A 16,579-nucleotide genomic window follows, 5' to 3' on the forward strand; every position below is an offset into this window, starting at 1 on the left:
TGCCAATGATTTTTTGGATGAAAGCCCAAAGTTGTTAAAAATGTTGTCTTACAGAGACTTCCTGTTGCTGGCGGAGGTCATTATTCAGATGGTAGCTGAGTGACCTGGTTCGTCTGCTAGGAACAGCCGAGGTGTGGTCTTGCGCTGTGAGACCATGTGGGAAATAAAGTTATTTTTCTCACTGTAGGACATATTCCAATAGCCTGTAAATATCTGTCTCCTCTGATCCTCAATCCTGAATTTTTTTAATGCGTTTCTTCCTACATAATGGACCACAAGACTTCCCCATCCGTGGAACCTTACTGTGTTCTCCTTCAGCTGCGGCTCGCTCTTGAAAAATGATTTGGCCGCTATGATTGATATTATCACCATCTTCATCATTATCACCCCCATCCTCTGGTACATAGATAGCATCCCTCTCATCACTGTCATTAGCACTCATCACCGTGCCCTCATCCTTTTTGTTCATTTGAGCGACAGATTCTTGTCGGGAGAAGCTATTATCTGCCCCCTCCTCAGTGAAACTGCCTGCCTGAAAATCTGCATCAAGTGATGCAAACAACCCCTCCAGATAAACTTTTCTCATCCTCTCCTCTTCATTATCTGCTATCTGCTTCAGTGAATTTTGGAGTAGTTTCCCTCATAATTTCCTAAAATAATTAATAAAAGATGAATGTGATTTTCTTATAATTAGTATCCTAATCAAGTAACCTATTCCACTTTTTTTATATTTTAAAATGACCTTAAATACTTTCCTTGAATTATAGGTCAAAGAGATCTTAAGGTAACATGTATGCTTCTTGTCTTTGTAGCCTTACATCTAGGATATTCTCAGACTTTTACATTTCCTATCATGCTGTCTACTCTCATTAAGCTATACAAATCATTAAAATAGAGTAATCATATGTATTCTTAGCTATCTGTGACTGATCGAAAAAACTGATTGGCAAGATGGACTCTGACAACAGAAAAGGCTAATGCTTAAACTAATATGACACCAACACAAGTTAAAGGAATAGGGTTGAAAATAGGGTTGTTCACCATCTCCTTTATATTTATATAGGTGGGCAAACGCATTTTTGTCTCAGTGCATGCACTGTTAATCATCTAGTCTTAATCTGCATTGCTAGTTTTACTCGTTGTAAATACGCAGGCCACAAGAAGTAATTAGGTTTTGATTTTGTTGTTGTTAGGTCACTTTTACTCACGACATGCTAACGGCAACAAAGCATTCCATTCATTACGCTAAGCTAAGCTAGCGGCGGCGGCACCGGACTAAGACAATGCATGCACTGAGACAAAAATGCGTTGGCCCACCTATATAAATATAGAGGAGATGGTGAATAAACCTATTTCAACAAACGGTGGCGGATTCCTTTAAATTGCCCAGTTATGTTTAATTCACGTATTATTTAACTAAAAGCTATAATCATACAGATCCGTCATGTCATGGGGTTGCCAATTTAAGGCTGACTTGGCATGGTTTTTACCATGTTTTTTCTTCACTTTAACATCAGCAGGGTTCGAGTTATAATCTGAGCTTCGTGGGGGTCTCTAATATAGCCTACTAACTAACATTACCGGTGGAGGTAAATAAATAAATAAACAAACTGGGGCTCAGATTGTGACGACACACTTTGAGCATGAGAACAAGGTGAAAAGATATTTTAACAGTATTATGAATAAATATTCATGCTGAAATATATCAGTGTGAGGGGTCTGGGGGTCTGGAGACATTTTCTGCACCAATTTATGGTGGAAATGTCTTTATTTATATGAAGGGAAACAAAATGAAGGTGGCAGGTGACAATTCAAAATATAAAAATATAACAGAATATAATGCAGTAATCAGCAGCTTGTTGTTTTAGCTTAAGTTACTTTTTTGGACAATGCACATTTTTTCTTCTTCTATATTTCAGTTGATAACTGACATTGCCGAGCCACTCTCCCCCCTGCTCTCTCTCCGCCGACAGAGATTAGCCGGCAAGTGAGAACGGGAACAGGTGAGCGTCACGTAGCGCCCAGAGAACCTGAAGTGGAGAGGGCGGAGGACGGTACCGGTAGCTGTTACATCAGGCTCTTGTCTGATCAAATGCCTGCGATTCATTCATTTGCAGGATATAAAGAGTTCTATTTCTATGGTTGGCAACTGTTGAATTTTAGTGATGCTCAATAAAGCCAATAATATTCTATTTCAATCACGTGATCTAACATGGTTTGCAAATAGGGGATAGTAACAGGCAGATTTGACAGCTTTTTTTTTCTTGGTGCTACCCGGGTGCCCTCGTCCACTTTCCTGCAGATGGAAAGCTAACTTTACCGGAGCCTACTAACTTTTGAAAGAGTAACCTCTGTCACTAAAATTGGATTAGCTGCCTGGAATGTGAAGAGATGTTCGAATCAAGAATCATCAACGCCATTATCAGATTATCATTAAATTGTCAGAGTGGATATTGCCTTCAAGTTAGCAGGTAGGCTAAAATGTTTCTAATATATGTAATGTTAGCAGTCTATGATTGTTAGCAGCTGGCTAGCCGGTAACTTAGGTTGCTAGTATGATTATAAAGTAGTCATTTGCCTTGCTAGGTGCTTTGCTGTCTTCCTTACCCTCTGGATATTTGCGTTTTAATGCGTGTTCAACCATCATTTTGCCTCGGGATTGTGCCACGGTGTTGTCTCATGCTGTTCTAGCTGGTTGGCTTGTTGGTTCTGTGTGAGGGAGTGTTACGATCGGGACAAACAGTATTACAAGGTCCTTCGGGAGAAGGCTACCAAGCCAGACCGTATCTGCAGTGTCAAACCCGGGAAAACAACCCCAGAACGCGATAACTTCACTTACTGCGGTTTACCTTGGTATTAGCTTGGATTTCATAGTTACTGCAATTTTGACACACTTGTTTCTCCGAAACGGGACATAATTGAACACAGATACTTTTTCACAAGACAGAACACATGCCATAAAGCCTATTAGAAGTCTTAACTCATTTTTGACCAAATGTGTAGTTACTGTGCTTTGCCTTTGTAGGGCAGTATAGATATGATCATACAATGCCTCGTTCCCTGTCCATGCCAAGCTGTCAGCTCATTTGAAAAATAACAAAAAATAAACTACACTCATCTACACTCACAACATTCTTTTAAAAAAGAAGAGGCGCGATAGACAAATAGTGAAAGAGAGAATTAGACCTCTGCATAGTGTCAAAAAGAAGTGGACAGGATCTCAGAGCTTTTTTTAAAGCCAAGTAGACATGTACAGTAAGTGCCGGTATCTTATTATCAGCTAAATTAATAACCTGTCATTCTTTTTGACAGACAAGGTTATAAGGTAGCTAGCTAGCAGTTACCAGCAGCACACACTGTTTGCTAGCATGCTCAAAAAATAGCTTTCCTATTTTAAAAATAAATGAATTTGGATTTTGGGGAATGTACAACAGTATGGATGATTTATGGAGGGCTCATCTATTGCTTGCAACTACAAACACTTTAAACTGAACTTAGCTCATGATCCTTCTAGTCGTGGTGGTCCTCTCGACACTGCCGCCGATTCGCGCGGTTGAGTACAAGCCTTCATGTCAAACTATTGGCCCACGCAACTGACTAATCAGGGCACTAGATGACTTTTCGTTTGCAGACCCGCCACGAGATCGTAAATCACCCATATGATCAGAGCTGTATAATGTTTACCATACCACCAACACACTTGAAACCCATCTTGTTTCAAAAAAAAAAAAAATACTTAATATTAATGATTACATTTACATTTTGGAGAAAAGAAGAGAAGATTTTACAAGAAATGCTGTAGACTATTGGGTGTACACCACATAAAACCACAATAAAAATGAAACAGGACAAAATCAATGGAGTTATCAATCTTTTTAAATTTGTTTTTATCAGGAACAGGAACTAAGTGCAGAACTAAATGAAGTGAAGAGTATATATATATTTATTTATATATAAAAACAGAAAAGCACTACGGGGGTTGTGTATCCATTGTATGAATACCTTTGCGTAGAAAACATCCACCTTGGCCAAAAGTGCTGAACCAACCTTTACAGTATAGCTGTAGAAAAAAACCTATGCAATTCAAATAAACAGACAGCAACAATAATCTTAAAAAAAGCAACATTAAAAACTGCATTCTGTTTGCCATTACATAAACTGCAAACTTTGGCATACTTTTACAGCACATGCAATGACAGGCTGAAGCTGAGTGTGTTCAAGAACAGAGCACAGAGGAAGTGCAGGTGAGATTCATGAACAAAATCAAACATATATCTATTAAAGCACAAAATCTGTGTGTGTGTGTGTGTGTGTGTGTGTGTGTGTGTGGTGTGTGTGTGTGTGTGTGTGTGTGTGTGTGTGTGGCACCCTCGCATTGTTGCATCATAAAGAGCCAGCTGGGTTCGTTAAGTAGGCCCAGAGCTGTAGGCCTAATCAGAACACTGGCACCTGACGGGGTCGTAAAGTAATCAGTAGCGGGACGGGCGTGCACACTTGCTACGGATGGTCATGCACTAGCAACACATAAAACAGAAATCTCCTCAAATATCCATCCTTTGAAGGATTAATCCATATGGAGTTGATTTCTAGCACATAGAATAAACCTAGTCCTAGACAGAAAGTGTTTAGTAAGTTTATTCTGTGTACATGTTAACAAGTCTATATGGATTAACCCTTTGAAAGATGTGAAATGAGCAGGCTAGACACTTACAAAACCTCTACATAAACCTACTAGTCTACACCACTAACTAGACTTCAAGAATTACAAAGACCAACATAACTTACCTAACCACCTAGCTGTAGAGGTCGACCGATATGGGTTTTCTCAGGCCGATGCCAATCTTTTGAAATCAGGGTCGGCTGATGGCCGATATATGCTGCCGATTATTTTTGGCCGATATTTGCTTGTTTTTAATCTCTATTTGAAAGCTAAAATTTAACACTAATAAGTACTTACGATACACAAAATTTCTCAACAAAAACATTTATTGAACACTTGTTTTAGGTCTGAATAAAAATGTATACAGTAACACTTGAACACAGAAAATCTTAGTGGAGCTTCACTTCTGCTACTTAATCATTTTAAATAAAAAAGTCTTGAAGTTACTAAGTAAATAAAAAGTTAGCAGCATTAGATAATCTGCTTTAGTGCAATTGATTTAGCAGCGCGATCTCCTCATTTCTGAAGGAAGGAACATTTGTAAACAACAATACAAAAAGGAATGTGCATAATATTATATTTAGTTTTAATCCCACTTCAAGATCCTGAGTTTTCTTCACCCCACCCATTCCCCACTGAAAGTTCTTAATACTCCCAGTTTAAGAGCTGCAGGTTGTAGTGCAGGAAACACAACTGCTCTGCATGTTCTCCTGTGAGCCTGCTCCTCTTCTTGTCATAGATAATACCAATCTCACTGAATATTCTCTCGCTGGGAACAGAGGAGGGCAGTGGACAGAGGAATTTTCTTGCAAGTGGTGCAAGAAGGTATAGGCGGGATGCATTCTGTTTCCACCATTCTAGTGGCTGACCAGTCTGTCTGTCAATCAGTGGCTCTCGGAGGTACTGATCCAGCTGCTCAGTGATGTGTTGATCATCATTTTCTTCAGCATGAGTTCCACCACGTGCTCCTAAAATGTTTGTGTACATCTGTTCAAGAAGACCAGAGGGACCGGGTTGTTCTTCCTCTTCCTCTTCCTCCTCCTCCTCCTCCACCCGTCTCCGTTTCGGATCTGATTCTTGGACTCCAGTGGTGGCTGTTTTGCACTGTTCAGACACGATGGCGTGCTCTTCTTTCACCCATTCTTGGCCTTTGCTCAGTGTCTCCACTGCAAAGATTTGACCCTTATAGCGAGGATCCAGCAGCGTCGCCAGCACCAAACATTTGGTCTCCTCTTTGAAAATCTCCTCTCCAAGCTTTGAAACATGGTTTCCCTGAGTGTTTTGATACCCCTCGTAGTGGGACCCTCTGCCTGAAGCACCATCTTAAGCACAGCAATGCTGGGAATGACGCAGGAGATGGATGCCTCTGCCTTACTCATCTCAAAAGTGACTTCCTCAATGGGGCCCAGTGTCTCGGTCAAATTTGAGACGAGGGCCCACTGGTCTGCAGTTGGGGTTGTAAACTTTCCATGTTCTCCTGCATAGATGTTCAGTGCACGCTTCTGCTCCAGCATCCTCTGCAACAGGTGTAGCGTGGCGTTCCAACGGGTGGGAACAGCCTGAATTATGCTGTGCTGGGGGAGGTCAAGTTCTTCTTGAATGTCTCTCAGACGCTGTTTTGCGAGCACAGGGTGGCTGAAGTGTGTAGCACATGTCTTTAACTTGGCGATAATGTCCCCCACTGCTCTCTGACTGCTGATACCCTCGTTTATCACAAGCTGTAATGTGTGTGCACTGCAGCTGAGATCTGGTATTTCTGCCAATCTGAGGCCTTTAATCCTATTAGCACCACTGTCTCGGAGCACAAGCACAACTCTGTTGTGGGTGATGTCCCAATGTTTCAGCATGCTAAGGAGCACGTGGCAGATGTATTCCCCACTGTGGGAGCCAGACATGGCCTTAACATTTAGTACCACTTGTTTTCTTTCCCATTCACTATTAATGAAATGGCATGTTAGACTTATCAATGACTCCGTCTCCCCAGACCAACAGTCTGTCGTGAACGACAAATGAGGGCCAGCATTCTCTGAGTTGATCAGTGTTTTGATTTTCATCTCCACACCTTTCATTATGTTTTCCAGCATGTCTGTGCGGTAGTATTTTTCAGTCTTGAGGCTATACCGGGGTTCCAGTGTTGCAATTAAACGCCGAAAGCCAACATCCGAGACCCAGGCCAGCTGACAGTCTTGCCTGGGCCCGGGACGAGATCTTAGATGGGCCCCCCCCTCACGGCCAGATCTCTCCTTTTCCCTTGCTCTTCCTCTCCTCACATCTCTCACTGAAATTAAGTGTGTAATCAGTCTCTGATCCATCCTGCTCAGACTCTCCGACAGGGCAGCGAGCCCCCCCCGCATCACTCTCTCTCTCTCTCTCTCTCTTCTCTCTCACGGGTAGCCTGACTCTGTCCCTCCGTTGCGGGGCAGCGGGCCCCTCCCGCATCACTCTTTCTGTCACCTGACTGCAGCTGGATCTCTCTCTGTCTCATCCTTACTGATGGAGCTACCAAACTCAACTGTTTCTGTCAAAGTTAACGTGTTGTGTCAGGCTTTTATACAAGCTAATGGACATTAACATGAGAGCTGGCCTGTTACGTTACGTTACAAGGCTCGCAACGTTGGGCGCGCTGTTTCTTACCTTGCTCTACGTTGACAGTTCCAGCTTCACCGTCACCACCTTTTTTAAATATTTGTTTAGAAAATCTCTAAGGCCTCTATTTTCTTCTTCTCTTTTCTTTCCTTTTTCCGAGCTCCGGACTTGTGCTGACCGGACATTTTGAGCGTACTGAACTTCAAATCAAGTGACAATATCAAATTTTGATCAGTGGCAGCCAAACATTTTTATGTTGGGGGTGGGGGTTCTTGACCACCATTTCCAGGACAATTAGGAAGAAAACAAATAAAACGCTTTTATGTAATTCAAATATTATGCTACATATTTTTTTCCACAAATAGGCCTATTTAAAAAAAAGATTTTTAATTCTTCCATAATTTAATGAGGGCCCAGTTCTGGGCCCCCCCCTACTGTGGGCCCGGGACAACAGACCCGTTTGTCCCCCCCTATCGGCGGGCGTGCCGAGACCACTGTAAATGGCTGGTTGTCTGTAGCAATCATTTCAAGTATTTGTTTATCAATTTTTTTTTACCTCTGGTCAGAATTCTGCCATTTTCTTTGCGAATCAAACATTTGTGCTACAGTAGGCTGACTGAGATTGGCGGAAGCAGCAGACGCTGCATCTTCTTTTTCTTTTACTGCCTCTTTGTAATCCTGGAGGTGGTTTGCCTTCAGGTGATTCCACATGTTTGTAGTATTTTTACTTCTAAGCCATCAGACTTAATGACTAATAAAACGGGGAAAATACAAGGTTAAGTTAGTATTTTTGTATAGTATATTCTTAAAGTCATTTTATAGATAGGTATAGATATAAAATCCAAAAAAAAATTATAAATCCGCTAATAATTCAGTGCATTGTAAGTAATACAAGGCTAAAAACGTTTCTATTCTCTTGCCAAAAACTGTCCTGAAACATGTATTTTTGGTTTGTTTTGTTAGTTGACAGACAAAACCAAATGGACAAAACCTAATTAAGGGGGGAAAACAACTTTAGGCCATATGGTCAAAATTAAATGATTTAATAATAATGTAATAACTATAACTTATAACAATAACGTATTTCACTAGTAAATTGCTGTTGAACGACAAAAACAACCACCATGGCAAAAGGGTATTTTACAACAACTTTGAATGCACCGCGACGCACCGTCTGTGTTGTTCTTCAGACAAGTAGACAACGGCAGCTGCCCACTGCTTAACATACTGCTGTATGATCCTATACAGTGAAATAAATCACACTTTACACCGTTTAGCTGTCAGCATTTTAATCGTGTTTAATCCATCTGCTAGCTAACGATAGGCTAACGTTAGCTGCTGACGAGTGTAATGTTAACTAGCGTCACATGCTGCGATGTTTCTGTTATTCTAACATTCGTTTTCGGAGCATCAGAGAGCAACGCAGGCATATAAGTGGCGCCGAAACGAGGCACAGAAATCCGCGTTGCTATTCGGTCCGGTAGATACGGTCGTTAAAGGCCGGGGCGGGGGGGGGAGCGGGGTTACTCTGGTCCAACCCTAGCAACGACGCTAGCAAAGCAAAGCCAGTCCTTCACTAGCCTATGGTTCGTTGGTCTCTTTTAACTACAACTTCTTTATCTGCATTGAGTTGACAACCCTCTCAAATATAGACACACAAACAGAACAAATAATAAAAGTCTCAGATCCACTGTCTGTGATTGCAAAATTCTAGCTTAATTATTGTGAAAAAAACTTTTTTGCACACTTCTTTTGTCGGGCAGGTGCGTAGGATATGATCAAAGGCAACAGATCAAAAATAGTAGAGAGAAAATCCCGCACACTGACCATTACGCAAGCAATAATTAATTAGGTAATAAATTATTGCTTGCGTAATGGTCAGTGTGCGGGATTTTCTCTCTACTAGCTTAATTATTGTGACATGACAGCATGACAAGACAGCTATCAATATCCAAAGTAGCCGAACGTCATGTCGCCTGTTCATGTTTTTTCTCGAAGTTGGCAGTAACATGTCATACGTTTTTCATTAAATATATACGACTTATAAGAATTTAATCCTTACCGTTTTCTCCGAGGAACAGCTCCTTCCTCACTGGATGAGGTCTGCTCCCTCTGCTGGTAACTGACTCTAGGGGCAGTGACGCAGCTTGCGTCGAACACGTGTTCCACAACAACAACACCAGACTGCCCGCAGATGCGCCTGCCTATTAATCGGCTTGATATTGGCCGATGCCGATTATGTAAAAAATGCCCAAAAAAATCGGCCGATTAATCGGCCTACCGATTAAGTCGACCTCTACCTAGCTGGTGGTCTTGGCATCTGTTTGAGAGAGAGCACAGACCTTTAACCTCTGTTGATTAAGCATCGGAAGGCCTAGCTGCCGTAAGCACTGTCAGAGGGTGCATGCTACAACAACATACTTGCTACATCATTCACAATTATTTACACAAATAACTATTTACACAGCACACACCGTCCACACAGCAAATAGCCATTACCTTCAGTGGAACATCTGAGAGGCATACACAACTCTTTTGGCACATTTAAGGCTGAATAGGCAGTATTTCTTAGCAGACAGTCGTCCAGCTTGTCCACTCACTCACTCACTTACACAACAAACTATTTACAAAAATTATGCCATTAACTAAACTACTACCCAATTACCCCTTCATTCATATCCAACGAACTAATTACATTTCAGGAGCAGCCAGCTACTCAAAATGAGGGGATCCACCTCCAACATCCTTTGGACTGCCTGTACCAGCTCAGTGCGAGGGATATTGAGCCACTAACACTACCAAATCAGACACTAAGGTTCCAGAACAGCTGGTATAAAGTGTTCCCGTGGCTACACTACAGCCATCAAATAAAGGGGGTTTTGTGCATCCATTACATGAATACCTTTGCGCAGAAAACCTCCACCTTGGCCAAAAGTGCTGAACCAACCTTCATATCGGCAGGCTTCAGCAACTGGAGAAAGGGTAGGGAAGCTTTCAGTAGGCATGACATCAGCAAGGCACACATTATAGCTGTCAACACACGTACGCATCTACAAAATTCTGTAAGAATGCAATTATGCAGCCCATCAGCAAGTGCTCAAGAGGCAGCCAGGTCTGCTCTTTCAAATTGTAGGTGCTGTGAGGTATCTCTCCAAACAGGGCTTGGCTCAGAGGCCATTCCAACGAGGAGGGAAACTTCCAGACTTATCTCAGGGATAAGGCAGAGGATGACCCCAACCTGGCAAGCTGGCTGCAGAAGCATCACCCCTACACCAGCCCTGAAATACAGAATTAAATGTTGAGCATTATGGGAAACACCATAATTAGGGGGATGCTGAAGAAATTTCTGCCTTACCTGTACTGCAGTACTCCCTCATAATGGATGGAACCCAGGACATCAGTGGAACGGAGCAGATCTCCATCTGCCTCCGCTATGTTGACAAAGACCTGGAGCCAAGGGAGGAATTTGTGGGGATGTACGAGGCCTCTTCCACAACTGGCGCGCATCTTTGGAAAATTGCCTCCGATGTGCTGCTCCGCCTCAACCTCCCACTCTCGGGTTTTCGTGGCCAAACATATGACGGAGCGGCAAACATGTCGGGCACATATCTGGGATGCAAGCTTTGGTCCGCAGAGTAGTCGCTTGTCATTTTCGTCCACTCTGGGCCGCTGTTACGATTTAAAATACAACAGGTGCACATCTGTTCATTTAACTACTAATATTAAAAGTTGTGACCAGTATTTTTTTAAAATAATTATTCATGTGACAGTCATTGTTATATTGCTGTATGAAGACTGCTGTTCACATATTGTTGTTAGAAGTTGAATGAATATATGAATATATTATGGCAGTTGTTGAGATAACATTTCAAATGTGTTTTAAATGAAGTCTATTACTAAGGGCAACACATACAATGCTGTACATTTCTATAGTTGACCAATGCCCTTGAATTATTTTAGTTGATTAATTTAGTTTTAAATTCTTTAACAATAAGGATCATGTTTGTTCCTCTTCCATCTGCATTGTATTTGGCATTCTTAGCACACAATTTATGTTGTACACGAACAGTTGTACACTTTGCATTAAAAGCGAGGAGTGGAAGTTAATATGACTTAGGAAATTTATATTGTAGCCCGTGAGAGAGAGGGAGAGGAACAGAGTGAAAGAGATATTTACGCTTCATATTCTAGGCTTGTAGAAAATTGATTTTCATGGTAAATTTCCTGAGTAACATTATCTTCTGCTCACTTTTAAGGCAAAGAGTACAACTGTTAATTTGTGCAAATGATTAGTAGCCTAATCCTTGAATGGAATGATTATGACGGCTTCAATTCAGAGCAGTGGTCAGTTAATATATTTAGGCTACAATTACGCATTCAGTCGGTCCGTGATCGTCTGCCTCGCTTTCTCTCGCTGTTTCATTACAGCGGCCATTTTTTTCTTCTTTTTATACAAATACTGTGTTTCACGTCATCATACTTCCACAAGAAGCTGCTGCTCACTCTGTATAAAGTATGTACAACGCATATTCTCCATTTTGGCATCAGTAAATCTGTGATCGACCTCGCGGTCTTTTGAGGAAAGCCGCGGACGCGTATCTATCTGAATGACTTCAGCCTGGCTCGACCTAGTCTCTCCTCCTCAGCCTGGCTTGGCCTTCGTGAAACGCACCAAGCCAGGATGCCCAGATTAGACTAGGTCAAGCCTCGCTGTATCAGTTATCCTGGATTTATATATTCTGCTTTTGTGAAACAGGCCCCCGGTCACTCAGGCAGTCTCCTCATCCGCACCAGTCGTGAGCGATGCCCTCACGTGGATCCATGACCTGGGTTGTTTGTTTGGCCAGTCTGGGAAGTTCAAGACCATCTTCAAACAGATAGCCACATCTGGAAATGGCTCCCTCACCACAATTAAGCCGTTGTGTGCCACAAGATCATCTGTGCGCACACCAGCCATGAAGTCGGTCCTGACACGGTATGAGGTGGCCCTGGCTGCACTAGAGGAGATGGCTTCAGATAAAGGGAGTGCCTCAGCTCCTCGAGCAAGAGGCCTTCTTCGCAAAGGCACCACCGTCCTTGGCCTTGTACTGGGGCAGGATATCCTGCTGAAGCTGGAAGGTCTCAATAAAAGCTTGCAAGGGAGAGAAGTATCAATTGGCGGGATGTTACAGGCTGTGGATTGCACCAAGAAAGCCTTCGTGGTAAAGAGAACAAGCAATTAATTTAGGAGTCTTTACTCAGGAGCGGTAAAACTCGCCTCATCTTTTGATCTTGAGCCAATAAAGCTGCCACATATAAGGAAACCATCCAACCGATGTGGCGGCTGGCAAACAGTCACATCCCGTCTTCTGTGGAGGAGTACTTCCGAGTACAGTTTTTCTGTGCCACCGATAAATCTGTCACTCAGCTGGATGACAGGTTTAACCAGGAGGGCCTTGGCTATCTGGTCAAGTTAGAGGAACACCTTTGGACAGGAGAGTCGAGCGAGGCAGTGGATCTGTACCCGGAGTTGGACGCCGAGCTGCTGCAAGTGCAACTGGCTATGCTGAAAGCAAGTCACCAGTTCCATTCTTGTCAGGAGCTCAGTCAGATCCTGAAGCCCAAGGTGCCAGAAGTGAGATGGCTGTTTCTCCCACCCCTCCCCCAGCCTAGAACGTATCCCAATGTAACAGTTGTTGCAGTGTTGTGAACAGAGAAGCGTGAAGCCAGTGCAGCCCTGTGGGGATAATGATTTTTGTGGATTTGTTGGCATCTGTTGCTCAAGAATTATATGCGTTCTGAACTATTTTATTTTTTTTTATCTAAATTGAGCTTCGCCTATGAAGGTATGTACCGGCCACAGTATGTGATTTAAGTGGAAAATGTATCACAGACTAGGACAATATTACGATGTAACTTTATGTAATTATTTTCATTTTTTTCATGCAGGCGCCTTGAAGAACACCTAGAGAACCAAGAGTGACATCGCCAGCCATACCTTCTTGCATCTGGAACCCACAAGCAGGCCATCAGCACTTACTACGTTGTGATGGACAAGAAGCTCATCCCCTGCCAGGGAACCCTAGGCGCTGTCTATCTGTAATCTCTAATCTAATCTGTATTCTGTGTTCTTCTATGGATTTGTGTTCTTGTGAAACATTATGTTCTGTGGCCAAAGTACAGTTAAAATTCCCAGATGTGATCTTGACACGCCCATTTGACCGAGCATACATCGGTTGGTAACTTGTATGAACTTGGCATGGCCAGTATCTCAGCATTCAATTTGTGTTTAAAGCACGGATGGTTGCCGGTACAGAGATACAACAGAAGTGGTACGTTTTTCCCAATTTTCGTCTATTATTTAATCAGTAATTTCCCTTTTAAGACGTTTTAAGGCGAGAAATTAACTGGGTAGATTTCGAATATAGGCAGTTTATCGAAAATTGATGGTGAATTAAAAATGTGCTCCTACGCTTTCGGAGTTGGGAAGCTCCACAATCCCCTGCGGGCGTAGCAAGCTCGCCAGGCGGGCAGTGATTCTCGCGAGCCGTCAATCAGCTCACAGACCACTCTTGCCTGACATTTAGACGGACCACTCCAATAGCAACAACAATGGCAGAGGAAAGCCAGGTCCACAACTGTAAGATATAAAAAAAAAAAATGTTGCCGCTGTTATTCTGTCATTACATTCAGAGTTTTGTTCTGTGTATTGTTGTATTTGTTTTTTTATCAAGGGACATCTGAGGAAACCAGGGCATTAATTGAATGGCGCAGTGCCTGTTTACTGGTAGAATGAATTCCTCGAAAAGTGGATGGGAGTGAGTCTGCTTTTTAATAATAATAATAATAATAATAATGCTATCATTTATTGACGACGTTTATGCCACTTAGTGTCACCTCCCTTACAAAAAAATCATGCAAGAATTTAAGATCTGTCTGTCAAAATCCATCACATCCTGCATAATTAAGAATATTCCTGCAGAAGTTCTGCAGGACTTTTTTGTAAGGGCTTACATCAGATAAGATCATTACTAAAGCATACAATAACCACAGAAGTTGTGATGTAGTTGTGGTATGAAAATGCATGTCAGTCCTGCAGGTATTAGTTAAGTGAGAGATATAAATGTAAGTTATTATTATTTTTGGATACTCAGTAAATTCTACCACGCTCAAATGTTATTATTTTTGTTGTAAGTACTAGTAGTATTACTAATGTCGTTGAAGTTGTCCTGTTTTTTTTGTTTTTGCCTTGTCCAGTGTCTTCATAAACAAGTCTGGCATGGCTATCACAGTCAACAGGCCATGAAGAAATGGAATAATTTAAAAGACAAATATAAGGTAACCTACCATTGTTGTCTCTCTCTTTCAGTGCTGAAGTTGTAGGGCATGCTTGTAATTTAACATAGGATTACCAAGTTAATATGCAACTATTTTGACTAGCGGAGAAAACTTATAATGCAAATTCAATAATGTTAATTCATTAATATGTTAATTTTTAGGAACTTAGGGATCCTCCTACAGGAAAAGGGGTGGAGGCGGGTGGGTTGACTGCTGCCACCTGGCAGTGGTACAGTCAGATGGATGCTACACTCCAGGGGCAGCACTCAATAAGTCCGCCTCTGGTAGTTGCTGCAAAGCCCTACCAGAGGGTGGGATTGTCACCTGCCCGTCCTCTTCATCTCCTAATGAACAGGCCAACCCGCCACCAAAGAAGAAGGCCAGGGTCAGTGAGGAAGGCAGAGAGGGAAGAGGAAAGGGAGCAGCAGGTACACTGAGAAAAATGTGGAGTGAAATTTACTTAGAAAAACTGGGCAACAATTTCCACACAGAATTTCTGAGTAAATTTTAAACAGTACTTACAATGTAAGAACAGTTTCTATCACAGGCACTCAAGTAAACTTAACTAGCAAGTAGTAACATGTACTAAGCAGTCATGAATAAAATTGAGTGAAAAACTAGTAAAACTTACTAAGGCTAATGCTTTCCTGTGTTCCTGAGCTTGGGCTGTCCAGTGTTCCTGAGTGGACCAGTGTTTGTGAGCGGACCGATGCCCCTGAGTCTACGCCATTGTTAGGCACTCCAGAGACTTTGCCGGTGACCGGCTCCCCAGAGACTCCTGTCCCCAGTGTTTTGTCGGTGGTGAGGCCGACTCCTGCCCCCCGTGTTTTGTCGGCGGTGCGGCCAACGGTCTTGTCTCTGTCAAGTTTCTGTGTTTAGTTGGTTTCATGTTTTCTGTTGGTTTTCCATTTCCTGTTTTATTTTGAAGGTTCTCTGTTCTCCCTTATGTTGTCTTGTTTTACTTCCTGTCTTGTGTTTCCCTCCTGTTCTGATTGTTCTGCCCCACCCTGATTTGTTCCACCTATTTGTATCACCTGTCCCTTGTTAGTGTTCATTACCCTGTGTATTTAGTTTCTTTGTTTCCCTTGTCTGTTGTCGGATTCTACTTTCTGGTCGTGTCGCGTCGCGTGCTGCCCTGTGGACGATTCTCATTGTCATCAAGTGTTTTTCCTGGTTTGAATAAATCTCATTGAACTGCATTTGGGTCCAAGCCTTCTCTACACCCTGACACCTTTGCTTCTAATAGCAAAACTAATGTAACAATTATTAGCTTTTCAGTTTTTTATACTTTAGGGATATTTATATAAAATCAACTTAAAAGGTCTTAAGATAAGGCTACAAAACATGAAACAGATACTTTTAAATAACAGCACCTTTATTGTGTTTACTACACTGGTCCAAAGTTTAAAGCAACAGCTTACAATCACTCTAACACAGTACATTGAGATAAAACACCTAAAATTGGCAGTTTTGTAAAAAACATTAAACGCTTGATGAAAACGTGTACAGTGATCAACTTTAGAGCATCTTTGATAACATGTCCAATCAAATTAGCAAAGTATCACTTTAAAGTGCAATAGTTTAGCAAGAGACATAAGTGCACTTGTAACTTCTTAATTGTATCGTATGCTTGCACAGGGTAAATACAATTCGTTCTTTCAACATCGGTATGATAATATATATATATTTCCTCTCATGCAGGCGTAGAACGGACGCTCTAGTTGGGCATTGGCTGTGGTCTTTGCGGTGTGTTAAAGTGCAACTATTTTGGATTGGTGTGTTTTAGTTTTAAATCGCCACCCGACCCTGCAATGCTTCCTCACCCCAAGTTTGGGAACCATTATAACAATATACATACACGGCTCTGGGAAAACATGCTACAACAGCAATAACAATGCATATCAATGAATTAACAAGTGGTTAACTTGAGATGGATAGCTGCTTCTGAAACCATTTTGCTCTGCTAAACACCATAATTATGAACTGCAATTTAAACAATGCAGTAAGGTCAGAAAC

General features: G+C 42.0%; 1 pseudogene; it reads right to left on the minus strand.

The window, feature by feature from the left end:
- Positions 1 to 5,305: 5,305 nt before the first annotated feature.
- LOC120567711 lies at positions 5,306 to 7,957 on the minus strand (annotated as a pseudogene).
- Positions 7,958 to 16,579: the final 8,622 nt, after the last annotated feature.

Source organism: Perca fluviatilis, chromosome 11 (assembly GCF_010015445.1).
Source record: "Perca fluviatilis chromosome 11, GENO_Pfluv_1.0, whole genome shotgun sequence".
In the NCBI taxonomy this organism is placed as follows: Eukaryota; Metazoa; Chordata; class Actinopteri; order Perciformes; family Percidae; genus Perca; species Perca fluviatilis.